We start from the raw sequence: 13,416 nt of genomic DNA on the forward strand, positions 1-13,416 counted from the left end.
GTGATCTTGCTAGAAGACTGTTTAACAGAGGCCACCATTTGTACCTTGATAACTTCTATACTGCTGTGCAATTATTTAAGGAATTGTATAAAGTGGACACTTTTGCATGTGGCACAATCCGCTCTAACCGTAAAGGTTATCCGAAAGAGCTTGTTTGCAAAAAACTTCAGAGGGGGCAGTGCAGTTCCTTGCGTAGTGATGAACTACTAGCTGTAAAATTTGTGGACAGGAGGAATGTGTACATGCTGACTACCATCCATGATGAGAGTACGTCACCTGTGGCTGTTTGGGGTCAGGTTGCTGAAGTGCGCAAACCTGTGTGCATTCTAGACTACAATAAGCACATGGGTGGTAGATCAGAGGTTGGAACCTTACTCTGCTATTGGGAAGGCTTATGTTTGGTATAAGAAGTTGGCCATCCATTTCTTCGAATTAGCAATTTTCAATGCTTTTATTGTGTTCAAGGAGTGTTCTCCTGCGTCAAAGTTGACATTTCTTCAGTTTCAGCACTCTGTGATAGCTAGCCTTGTTGTTGTGGAACAGGCAAGTGTTCCTAGATTTGGAGTGGTGGAGGATGTGGTTCGATTGAAAGATCGCCACTTTCCTGATTTCATCCCTCCCACACCGGCAAAAGATTTTCCCACTAGGAGATGCAGAGTCTGTTGGCGAAGAGGTACGCGGAAGGAGATTCATATGTACTGCCCCGACTGTCCTTCTAAACCTGGGCTGTGTGTCCCTGCTTGTTTTAGAGCATACCACACGCAAAATCATTTTTGGGAGCATTCATGAGTGGTAAAGTCCTGGTCTGTATTCTTTGAAAAATTTGATTCTGTTTCAAGGTTGGCGTTAGTACAATGTGTTTAGTTTCTGATTTTGTTTTTGTAGATTTGTATCTATTTGCGATTTGTTTGTGTTTTTATTTTTGTCTAAAAAAAATCCTAAATGTGTTGGCGGTGTGTGTGGACTGGCACTTGGTTGGCAGTCTGCGTGGAATGGTGCTTGGCTGGCGGTGTGCGTGGACTGGTACTTGGCTGCCGGTGTGCCTGGACTGGCGATTGGCTGGCGGTGTGCCTGGACTGGCGCTTGGCTAGCGGTGTGAGTTGACTGGTGTTTAGCTAGCGGTGTGCGTGGACTGGCGCTCGGCTAGCGGTGTGCGTGGTCTGGCGCTCGGCTGGCTGTGTGTGAGTAGTGACTTGCTGCTGGTCACTACACACACTGCTAGCTAAGTGCCACTCCACGCAATCCATCAGCTTGTGTAGTTGCTGTGTCAGGAATGTGGGCGTGTGAAAGTGATGGGCCCTTGAATGGCGCTGTGTGCTGGTGTGAGTTTTGTTATGTGATGGGCCCGCGGCTAGCGGTGTGAATGGTTTTGTATGTCTCACATGTATGAAAGGTGTATGAATGGCCTGTAATGAGGTTGGTGCCTTGTCGTGGCTTTACAGCTCACGAGCTGTGAGTCAATGGTTCAGTTTCTCGCCCTCTCAATTATTAACAGTGCATTTAATTTTTGTGAAATCACTTGCTAATACAATTGTATATACTGAACCATCGCTCACCCTCGTGCCAAATCCAACCAGTATGTGTGTGTGCTTGAGGATTAGATGGCTGTGCAGTAATATTTGCCTTTCTGAAGCAGGGTGTACCTTGTCCCTTTTGTGAATTTTGTAATGTGTTGTTTTTGTGCCTGGTGGTGCGAATGGTCTTGTGTGTATCACGTATGAAAGGTGAGTGAATGGCCTGTAAAGCGGTTGGTGCCTTGCCGTGGCTTTACAGCTCACGAGCTGCGAGTCATTGGTTCCGTTTTTTCTCCATTTAATTATTGACAGTGCATTTCATTTTTGTGAAATCTCTAGTTAATAAAATTTAATATACTGAACCATCACTTGCCCTCGTTCCAAATCCAACCAGTATGTGTGTGCGTTTGAGGAATAGATGGCTGTGCAGGAATCTTAGTCTTTTTAGTTTCTCTGCCAAGGTGTATGCTCCATGTAAGAATAACCCACCAACTGTAGATATTGTCGTAAACCCACGGGAGTTCATGGTGATGTCTCTCTTGTGAATTCCAAAAAGTTATTTTATCCACAATATCCTGCAAACCTCAAAATGTCTTTCACATTTTCCTTGCAATATTGTGCCGAAATTCTCACGCTGTAGAAACAAACAATGTCAAAACGATCTGGTTTTGCAAGGGGGTCAACTGTCTTTTTGGCCCGTGCTCGGTGGCCATCTAGGGAAACCTACCAAACCCATAAATTTCTGAAAACTAGACAGAGAGGGAGGTATGGATTGCGTGGATCCCCCAACGTTTCCTTACCCAGAATCCCCTGCAAACCTCAATTTTAGCTGAAAAAATCACTTTTTTCACACATTTTGGTGTGGGAAAGTTGTGGCAGCACCCGGCTCACTCAAATTTCCCACCTCCCAGCGTTCCCCTGGGTCTCCCGGTAAAAATGGTGCCTCACTTGTGTGGGAGGCCCAAGTACCCGCGACAGGCAAGGGTCCAAAACGTAGTGAGGCGATATCAAAATTGCCCATCTCAAAACCACCTGGTTTTACAAGGGGGGTCACTTGGGTTTTTGGCCCGGTGCTCGGCGGCCATCTAGGGAAACCTACCAAACCCATACATTTCTGAAAACTAGACACCCGGGGGCTTCCAGGGAGGTATGGCTTGCGTGGATCCCCAACGTTTCCTTACCCAGAATCCCCTGCAAACCTCAATTTTAGCTGAAAAAATCACTTTTTTCACACATTTTGGTGTGGGAAAGTTGTGGCATCACCGGGCTCACACAAATTTACCACCACCCACCGTTCCCCCAGGTCTCCCAGTAAAAATGGTGCCTCACTTGTGTGGAAGGCCCAAGTACCCACGGCAGGCAAGGGCCCAAAACGTAGTGACGCGACATCAAAATGGCCTATCGCTAAACCACCTGGTTTTGCAAGGGGGTCACTTGGGTTTTTGGCCCGGTGCTCGGCGGCCATCTAGGGAAACCTACCAAACCCACGCATTTCTGAAAACTAGACACCCGGCGGCTTCCAGGGAGGTATGTCTTGCGTGGATCCCCCAACGTTTCCTTACCCAGAATCCCCTGCAAACCTCAATTTTACCTGAAAAAATCACTTTTTTCACACATTTTGGTGTGGGACAGTTGTGGCATCACCGGGCTCACACAAATTTACCACCACCCAGCGTTCCCCCAGGTCTCCCGGTAAATATGGTGCCTCACTTGTATGGGAGGCCCAAGTACCCGTGGCAGGCAAGGGTCCAAAACGTAGTGAGGCGATATCAAAATTGCCCATCTCAAAACCACCTGGTTTTACAAGGGGGGTCACTTGGGTTTTTGGCCCGGTGCTCGGCGGCCATCTAGGGAAACCTACCAAACCCATACATTTCTGAAAACTAGACACCCGGGGGCTTCCAGGGAGGTATGGCTTGCGTGGATCCCCAACGTTTCCTTACCCAGAATCCCCTGCAAACCTCAATTTTAGCTGAAAAAATCACTTTTTTCACACATTTTGGTGTGGGAAAGTTGTGGCATCACCGGGCTCACACAAATTTACCACCACCCACCATTCCCCCAGGTCTCCCAGTAAAAATGGTGCCTCACTTGTGTGGGAGGCCCAAGTACCCGCGGCAGGCAAGGGCCCAAAACGTAGTGACGCGACATCAAAATGGCCTATCGCTAAACCACCTGGTTTTGCAAGGGGGTCACTTGGGTTTTTGGCCCGGTGCTCGGCGGCCATCTAGGGAAACCTACCAAACCCACGCATTTCTGAAAACTAGACACCCGGCGGCTTCCAGGGAGGTATGTCTTGCGTGGATCCCCCAACGTTTCCTTACCCAGAATCCCCTGCAAACCTCAATTTTACCTGAAAAAATCACTTTTTTCACACATTTTGGTGTGGGACAGTTGTGGCATCACCGGGCTCACACAAATTTACCACCACCCAGCGTTCCCCCAGGTCTCCCGGTAAATATGGTGCCTCACTTGTGTGGGAGGCCCAAGTACCCGTGGCAGGCAAGGGCCCAAAACGTAGTGAGGCGACATCAAAATGGCCTATCGCTAAACCACCTGGTTTTGCAAGGGGGGTCACTTCGGTTTTTGGCCCGGTGCTCGGCAGCCATCTAGGGAAACCTACCAAACCCACGCATTTCTGAAAACTAGACACCCGGCGACTTCCAGGGATGTATGGCTTGCGTGGATCCCCCAACGTTTCCTTACCCAGAATCCCCTGCAAACCACAATTTTAGCTGAAAAAAATACTTTTTTCACACATTTTGGTGTGGGAAAGTTTTGGCATCACCGGGCTCACAAAAATTTACCACCACCCAGCGTTCCCCCAGGTCTCCCGGTAAAAATGGTGCCTCACTTGTGTGGGAGGCCCAAGTACCCGCGGCAGGCAAGGGCCCAAAACGTAGTGAGGCGACATCAAAATGGCCTATCGCTAAACCACCTGGTTTTGCAATGGGGGTCACTTGGGTTTTTGGCCCGGTGCTCGGCGGCCCTCTAGGGAAACCTACCAAACCCATGCATTTCTGAAAACTAGACACCCGGCGGCTTCCAGGAAGGTATGGCTTGAGTGGATCCCCCAACGTTTCCTTACCCAGAATCCCCTGCAAACCTCAATTTTAGCTGAAAAAATCACTTTTTTCACACATTTTGGTGTGGGAAAGTTGAGGCATCACCGGGTTAACACAAATTTACCACCACCCAGCATTCCCCCAGGTCTCCCGGTAAAAATGGTGCCTCACTTGTGTGGGAGGCCCAAGTACCCGCGGCAGGCAAGGGCCCAAAACGTAGTGAGGCGACATCAAAATGGCCTATCGCTAAACCACGTGGTTTTGCAAGGGGGGTCACTTGGGTTTTTGGTCCGGTGCTCGGCGGCCCTCAAGGGAAACCTACCAAACCCACGCATTTCTGAAAACTAGACACACGGCGGCTTCCAGGGAGGTATGGCTTGCGTGGATCCCCCAACGTTTCCTTACCCAGAATTCCCTGCAAACCTCAATTTTAGCTGAAAAAAACACTTTTTTCACACATTTTGGATTTGAGATAGGCCATTTTGATGTTACCTCACTACGTTTTGCGCCGTTTCCTGTCGCGGGCACTAGGCCAACACACACAAGTGAGGTACCATTTTTCTCGTAAGACTTTGAGGAATGCGGGGTGGGTGGAAATTTGTGGATCCACGCAGATTCCGGAACTTTCCACCACAGAAATGTGGGGAAAATGTGTTTTTTTTGATAATTTTTTAGGTTTGCAAGGGATTCTGGGTAACAGACCCTGGTGGGAGGCAGTCAAGTCACCCCATCCTGGATTCCCCTGGGTGTCTAGTTTTCAAAAATGTATAGGTTTGCTAGGTTTCCCAAGGTGCCCGCAGAGCTAGTGTTCAAAAACTACAGCTAGTCATTTTGCCAAAAAAGGGTCATTTTTCACTGCGAAGTTGAGGTGTGACCACGTTGCGTTTTGCGCTATTTCCTGTCGCGGGCACTAGGCCGACCCACACAAGTGAGGTACCGTTTTTCTCGTAAGACTTTGGGAAACACGGGGTGGGTGGAAATTTGTGGATCCACGCAGATTCCGGAATTTTCCACGACAGAAATGTGGGGAAAATGTGTTTTTTTTGACAATTTTTTAGGTTTGCAAGGGATTCTGGGTAACAGACCCTGGTGGGAGGCAGTCAAGTCACCCCATCCTGGATTCCCTGGGTGTCTAGTTTTCAAAAAGGTATAGGTTTGCTAGGTTTCCCAAGGTGCCTGCAGAGCTAGGGTTCAAAAACTACAGCTAGTCATTTTGCCAAAAAAGGGTCATTTTTCTCTGCGAAATTGAGGTGTGACCACGTTGCGTTTTGCGCCGTTTCCTGTCGCGGGCACTAGGCCGACCCACACAAGTGAGGTACCGTTTTTCGCGTAAGACTTTGGGGAACGCGGGGTGGGTGGAAATTTGTGGATCCACGCAGATTCCGGACCTTTCCACGACAGAAATGTGGGGAAAATGTGTTTTTTTGGACAATTTTTTAGGTTTGCAAGGGATTCTGGGTAACAGACCCTGGTGGGAGGCAGTCAAGTCACTCCATCCTGGATTCCCCTGGGTGTCTAGTTTTCAAAAATGTATAGGTTTGCTAGGTTTCCCAAGGTGCCCGCAGAGCTAGGGTTCAAAAACTACAGCTAGTCATTTTGCCAAAAAAGGGTCATTTTTCACTGCGAAATTGAGGTGTGACCACTTTGTGTTTTGCGCCGTTTCCTGTCGCGGGCACTAGGCCGACCCACACAAGTGAGGTACCGTTTTTCTCATAAGACTTTGGGGAACGCGGGGTGGGTGGAAATTTGTGGATCCACGCAGATTCCGAAACTTTCCACGACAGAAATGTGGGGAAAATGTTTTTTTTTTGGACAATTTTTTAGGTTTGCAAGGGATTCTGGGTAACAGACCCTAGTGGGAGGCAGTTAGGTCACCCCATCCTGGATTCTCCTGGGTGTCTAGTTTTCAAAAATGTATAGTTTTGCTAGGTTTCCCATGGTGCCCGCAGAGCTAGGGTTCAAAAACTACAGCTAGTCATTTTGCCAAAAAAGGGTCATTTTTCACTGTGAAATTGAGGTGTGACCACGTTGCGTTTTTCGCCGTTTCCTGTCGCAGGCACTAAGCCGACCCACACAAGTGAGGTACCGTTTTTCTCGTAAGACTTTGGGGAACGTGGGGTGGGTGGAAATTTGTGGATCCACGCAGATTCCGGAACTTTCCACGACAGAAGTGTGGGGAAAATGTATTTTTTTTGACAATTTTTTAGGTTTGCAAGGGATTCTGGGTAACAGATCCTGGTGGGAGGCAGTCAAGTCACCCCATCCTGGATTCCCCTGGGTATCTAGTTTTCAAAAATGTATAGGTTTGCTAGGTTTCCCAAGGTGCCCGCAGAGCTAGGGTTCAAAAACTACAGCTAGACATTTTGCCAAAAAAGGGTCATTTTTCACTGCGAAATTGAGGTTTGACCACGTTGCGTTTTGCGCCGTTTCCTGTCGCGGGCACTAGGCCGACCCACACAAGTGAGGTACCGTTTTTCTCGTAAGACTTTGGGGAATGCGGGGTGAGTAGGAATTCGTGGATCCACACAGATTTCGGAACTTTCCACAACAGAAATGTGGGGGAAATGTGTTTTTTTTGACAATTGTTTAGGTTTGCAAGGGATTCTGGGTAACATACCCTGGTGGGAGGCAGTCAAGTCACCCCATCCTGGATTCCCCTGGGTGTCTAGTTTTCAAAAATGTATAGGTTTGCTAGGTGTCCCAAGGTGCCCGCAGAGCTAGGGTTCAAAAACTATAGCTAGGCACTTTGCAAAAAATGGATACATTTTCACTGCGATATTGAGTTGTGACCACGTTGCGTTTTGCACAGTTTCCTGTCGTGGACACTATGCCTACCCACACAAGTGAGGTACCATTTTTATCGGGAGACTTAGGGTAATTCAGATTTGTAAAGGAACTGTTATTATCTATTGACTTTCGATGCATTTCTGCCTTCGAAATGAAAGATATTGTGTAAAAAAGAAGTCATTCTAAAAAATGACTGATAATTCTCATGCTAGTATGAGTATTCTCAATTTCAGAAATGTGCAAATATCTACTGTTTCTAAACTCTATATTTTGTTCCCATTTCAGAAATACATAGGTGTCTTTCATAACGATTTTTCCATGTACACATTTTTACAGAATAATTACTCTATACCCGGTACATAATAAAAAATCATTGCAAGTTACAGCTCAGTTTTTGGCTCTGGGTTCGTCGGGTTGTTGGTGAACCTAAAAGTCCTATATATCCCCACAACCAGTAATGTCCAGCGGATGCAACGGTATATTGCTTTCAAAGAGCTGTCATAATTAGAAGAAGTTACAGGTGAAAACGTTGACACAAAAGGCTGTTTTTTTCAACTACTTTTCAATTTATCCTCTATTTAACTGTTTGTTTCTACAAAAAAACCTTGATGGATCTACACAAATGACCCCTTGCTGAATTCAGAATTTTGTCTTCTTCTCGAAAATGTATAGCTTTCCAGGATCCATTATTGCTTTTGTACCCATTTCTGCCATTAACTGGAAGGAGGTCAAAAGCACAAAAAATAGCAAAAATAGGCTATGTCCCAGAAAAATGCCAAAACTGTGTAAAAAATGTTGGATTTCTGACAAAAGTCTGGTATCCCCGAAAAGCTGGGAAAATGGTGATTTCAACCCCACAAACCCTTTTTTGATAACATTTGCAGGGAAAAACCCAGATGCTTTCATTTGCAGCCCGTTTTTCCAATTTTTCCGAAAAAAACTAAATGTTGCTGTATTTTGGCTCATTTCTGTGACCCCTCTAGGAGAATCCACAAACCCTGAGTACCTTTAGAATCCCCATGATGTTGTAAGAAAAGGACACAAATTTGGCGTGGATACCTTATGTGGTCAAAAAGTTACAGGGGCCTCATCGCGCACTACCCCAAATAGCCAAAAAAAGGCTTGGCACAGGAGGGGGAAAAGGCCTGGCAGCGAAGGGGTTAAGAAATCCTGGGATTTACCATATAGATTTCGATTCTGGAGTGGGGATTGAGAAGTGTTTCTAAGTGGTACAAACTGCAAGAATGCTTTAAGCGGTTCTTTCATGTGCCAAGATATTGTTTTGCATGAAGCATGTAATGGTTCAATAGCGAATCTGTCTTGCCACATGAAAGGAACTCCAGCTGCCGTGATCACACCAGTTTTCGAGTTACTGTCGAATGGGAGTTACTTGATGCTGAACGATCAAGGTTGCTGTTGTATGCTTCCGGGCATCGCCTATCTGGTCACCGTGGATGCCAGGGTTACTTGATGTATGCAAGTATTGTTTACCCCAACAAGTACAGTCAGGGAGGCGCCTTTGTGGCCTTTGCTAAACATATCTTTTATAAAAATTTGACACTTTGAGCAGAATGAAAGCTATGCTTCTACAGCAAACTGTACCCGTAACCTCCGCTCGAGAAACCTTTGCTCTTCAAGTTGCAAGGACCCCGACCGAGATACAGGTACTTATTCGTGCAAACTGCCCCTTTCATTTTGTAGAAATGGTGGGTCGTATCTTTATATGTCTGATACGAGTGGTATTGTACACCTATTTAAGACCACAGGGTCATGTTTTCTAAGCACCTTCCAAACAGTCCTCAGCATTACCCCAAATTTTATACATTATGTATTTGGAAGCATCTTTGGAGGTTTACTTCTGATACTGCTTTTAATAGCTGGAATCCTGATCATGATTTTCCTGATACGCAATGGATGGCCCAATCAAGAACGAAATGGCAAAAGCACTTCTGGAACGTAGATACAGTGAGCGCATGGTACAACATCTGGGCGTGTCTCGCCTACGAGAACTGAGTGCTTTTTGGTTCTTATCGTTTAGATCAGTCTGGATGGATTGCATCTTACCTGTTCTTAAATGCCTGTTCTGTGGTGAAGAATGCATGTTGGACATCTGTCTGACACTTGAGACGGAGACGCCTATGGACTTGAACACGAGGCTGGAACTGCTGAGGTCCCAAGCTCGGCTGTGTCCCCAGCGTATTCTTATCCTGATGAAAGCATTCCTTGAAAACCCGCAGGTGCCTTTTGCTACAACTGGGGTGAGCATCGGCTCAGCCACCACTAGCACTGACACTAGCACAAGTGCTTCAACTAGCACTACGGGCACTGAGGTATTGACTACAGCCCAGGCTGCCGATATGCCAATTATGGGCAGTACTAAATATCATCTGTGCCCCATCGACATACTATGTGAAATATTACAATTTCCGTCCCCTACAGCAAGTGACTGTGATGTTGCATCTCCCAGCCAGGACACTAAGGTGCCGATTACGATCCGGTAAAAACCGGGTACGAACCGTCGGTCGGAGCGTATTCTCCGTCCGACTCGTACCCGGTTGTAAAACATTACAAACATGGAATTACGATTCGCACGGAAACACCATTTCCGTACGAATCGTAAAAAACACCGACCGACGAAAATATGCATACGAATGTGATCCGGGAATGCTGCGACGTGACGTCGGGACGCTTCCAGGCAGCGTTTCATGACCCAGGAAGTACGATTCGAACCGACAGCAGTCCGGACGGCAATATTTTTACGGCACCCAAAAAGTGCAGGAAATGCGAAGTACGGCGCGAAACGACCAGAGTAGGTGGCAGGGTAAGCGCCGTAACCCCCCCCAGCCCCCGCATGTATGCGCCGTACCGCCCCCCAGCCCCCGCATGTACGCGTCGAACCCCCCCGTGTATGTACACCCGAGTACGTGTCGAACTGTACGTGTCGAACCCCCCCGTGTATGTACACCCGAGTACGTGTCGAACCCCCCGTGTATGTACACCCGAGTACGTGTCGAACTGTACGTGTCGAACCCCCGTGTATGTACACCCGAGTACGTGTCGAACCCCCCCGTGTATGTACACCCGAGTACGTGTCGAACCCCCCCGTATATGTACACCCGAGTACGTGTCGAACTGTATGTGTCGAACCCCCCTGTGTATGTACACCCGAGTACGTGTCGAACCCCCCCGAACGTACACTGGTGTACATACACGGGGGGTTCGACACATACAGTTCGACACGTACTCGGGTGTACATACACGGGGGGTTCGACACGTATTCGGGTGTACTTACACGGGGGGGTTCGACACGTACAGTTCGACACGTATTCGGGTGTACATACACGGGGGGTTCAACACGTACTCGGGTGTACATACACGGGGGGGTTCGACACGTACAGTTCAACACGTACTCGGGTGTACATACACGGGGGGTTCGACACGTACTGGGGTGTACATACACGGGGGGTACGGCGCGTACATGCGGGGGCTGGGGGGTACGGCGCGTACATGCGGGGGCTGGGGGGGATGGTGCGTACATGCGGGGGCTGGGGGGGTACGGCGCGTACATGCGGGGGCTGGGGTGGGGTATGGCGCGTACATGCGGGGGCTGGGGGGGGTACGGCGCGTACCGGGCACCTGTTTGGACGTCTCCATGGTTGCTATAGGAGTTCGGTGCGGACGGTCTTTTAACCATACGGTTGTACATTCGGACGCCCGGGACGGATCGTGATTCCCCGGTCAGACTTCGCTTTTCACGTTTGTACGGTAAATCGTCCGAGGACGTGTCGGACACTTTTTCCGACCCGAGGACGTGTGGGGAATTATTCCCAATGCGACTCGTATGGGTTTTTTACCATGCGAATCGTGATTGCCAGTTTGTACGGCACTTGTACGATTCGTACGGTAAAAAGACCGGATACGAGTCATACGGGAATTTTTTTTACCGGATCGTAATTGGCACCTTAATCTACAATTGGCTCATCGTGTGCTGGGAAAGAATTCAGAGTTTTCCTTTTTCATTTTGACTCTGATTACATTTGGAACATTTCCTACTAAGGGGCCGATTGCGATGCCGGGTCGGACAGAACTCCGAGAGCTGTCTGTAGCCTTACCGTGCGACCGACACGTACCCGTAGCCGGTCTGTCCTGTAGAGGAAGTACGATGCGCACAACTGCCAAAAACACGACCGACACGTAGGCTGTGATTCAAGCTCCATTCTCCGTCCGAGCCGTAACTCCGAACGCCGAACCGAGTCGGCCAGAAGCAGTATCCATAGCAGTTTCCAGACTGACAAGTACGATGCGTACTACCTACGCGCCGGACGGGTCGCCACGTACGGCACGTCACAGCATCCGGAAAACAAGCATTTCAGCTACGATACGCGCCACAACTAAATCCACGGCTACGAGACGGACCAGCTTGCAGCGGTTACGAGACGGAGCAACAAGCAGCGTGTATTACACAAACACAACATGAATCCCATTGCGCGGGTCATACCAGTACTCTACATCTACGACTGGATCAGGAACCGACGCCGACGGTGCAGGCGGTAAGTCAGACACCTACCACACAAACAAACAACACGTACCTGCATAATGGCACACACACACAGGGGATCCACATCCTGGCCACTAACAGCAGGCCACCATATGGGGTTGTACGCCAGCACCACTACCACCCCCACCCATAGGGCTTATGTTGCCCATCACTACTGCCATCCCCACTCATAGGGGGCCTGTTGCCCATCACCCCTGCCACCCCGGCCATAGGGCATATGTTGCCCATCACTACTGCCACCCCCTCTCATAGGGCTTAAGTTGCCCATCACCCCTGCCACCCCCACTCATAGGGGACTTGTTGCCCAGCACTAATGCCACCCCCACTCATAGGGCTCATGTTGCCCATCACCCCTGCCACCACCACTCATAGGGGACCTGTTGCCCATCACCCCTGCCACCCCCACTCATAGGGGACCTGGTGCCCATCACCCCTGCCACCCCCACTCATAGGTGACCTGTTGCTCATCAGCCCTGCCACCCTCACTCTTAGGGGACTTGTTGTCCATCACCCCTGCCACCCCCACTCATAGGGGACCTGTTGCCCAGCACTAATGCCACCCTCACTCATAGGGGACCTGTTGCCCATCACCCCTGCTACCCCCAGCCATAAGGCATATGTTGCCCATCACTACTGCCCCCCACCCATAGGGGACCTTTTGATTATCACTACTGCCACCCCCACTCATAGGGCTTATGTTGCCCAACACCCCTGCCACCCCCACTCATAGGGCTTATGTTGCCCATCACCCCTGCCACCCCCACTCATAGGGGACCTGTTGCCCAGCACTAATGCCACCTCCACTCATAGGGGACCTGTTGCCCATCACCCCTGCCACCCCCACTCATAGGGGACCTGTTGCCCATCACCCCTGCCACCCCCACTCATAGAGGACCTGTTGTGCAGCACTAATGCCACCCCCACTCATAGGGGACCTGTTGCCCATCACCCATGCCACCCCCACTCATAGGGGACCTGTTGCTCATCACCCCTGCCACCCCCACCCCTAGGATGGGTAATGCGCGTCACATCCATCATACTCCAACATTAGGTATGTCAGCAAAATACATCCCCCCTAAAATCATGACAACAGTGTGTAGTCTGTGACAAATGCCCACAACAGTGAATATGACTTCGAACATACAATGTTACTAACAGCACATGTGTGACCAAAAAATGAGTGTGGCCTACACAAGGCAAGCATCACTATAGCACTGTGTCAATGTAAAAATAACACCCCCTCACTGTGTAGAACAAAAGTTAAGTGTGGGCTTCCAAACTGCAGCAAATGTCGAGCATTGTGGTGATGGGGTCCAAACCCCCCCTCATCACAGTGACCAAAAGGTAAGTGTCATCATGGTCAAAGCTGCAAATGCTAAACAGCATGCATGATCCCTGCTCCCAACACATTAAACACTTCTGGGGCGAAGTAGTGGTTGTGTCCCATTCCCACAGAGATGTGGTGAGGCTAACAGTTCTGTAAAAACATAAC

Source organism: Triturus cristatus, chromosome 5_1 (genome assembly GCF_964204655.1).
Source record: "Triturus cristatus chromosome 5_1, aTriCri1.1, whole genome shotgun sequence".
Classification (NCBI taxonomy): domain Eukaryota; kingdom Metazoa; phylum Chordata; class Amphibia; order Caudata; family Salamandridae; genus Triturus; species Triturus cristatus.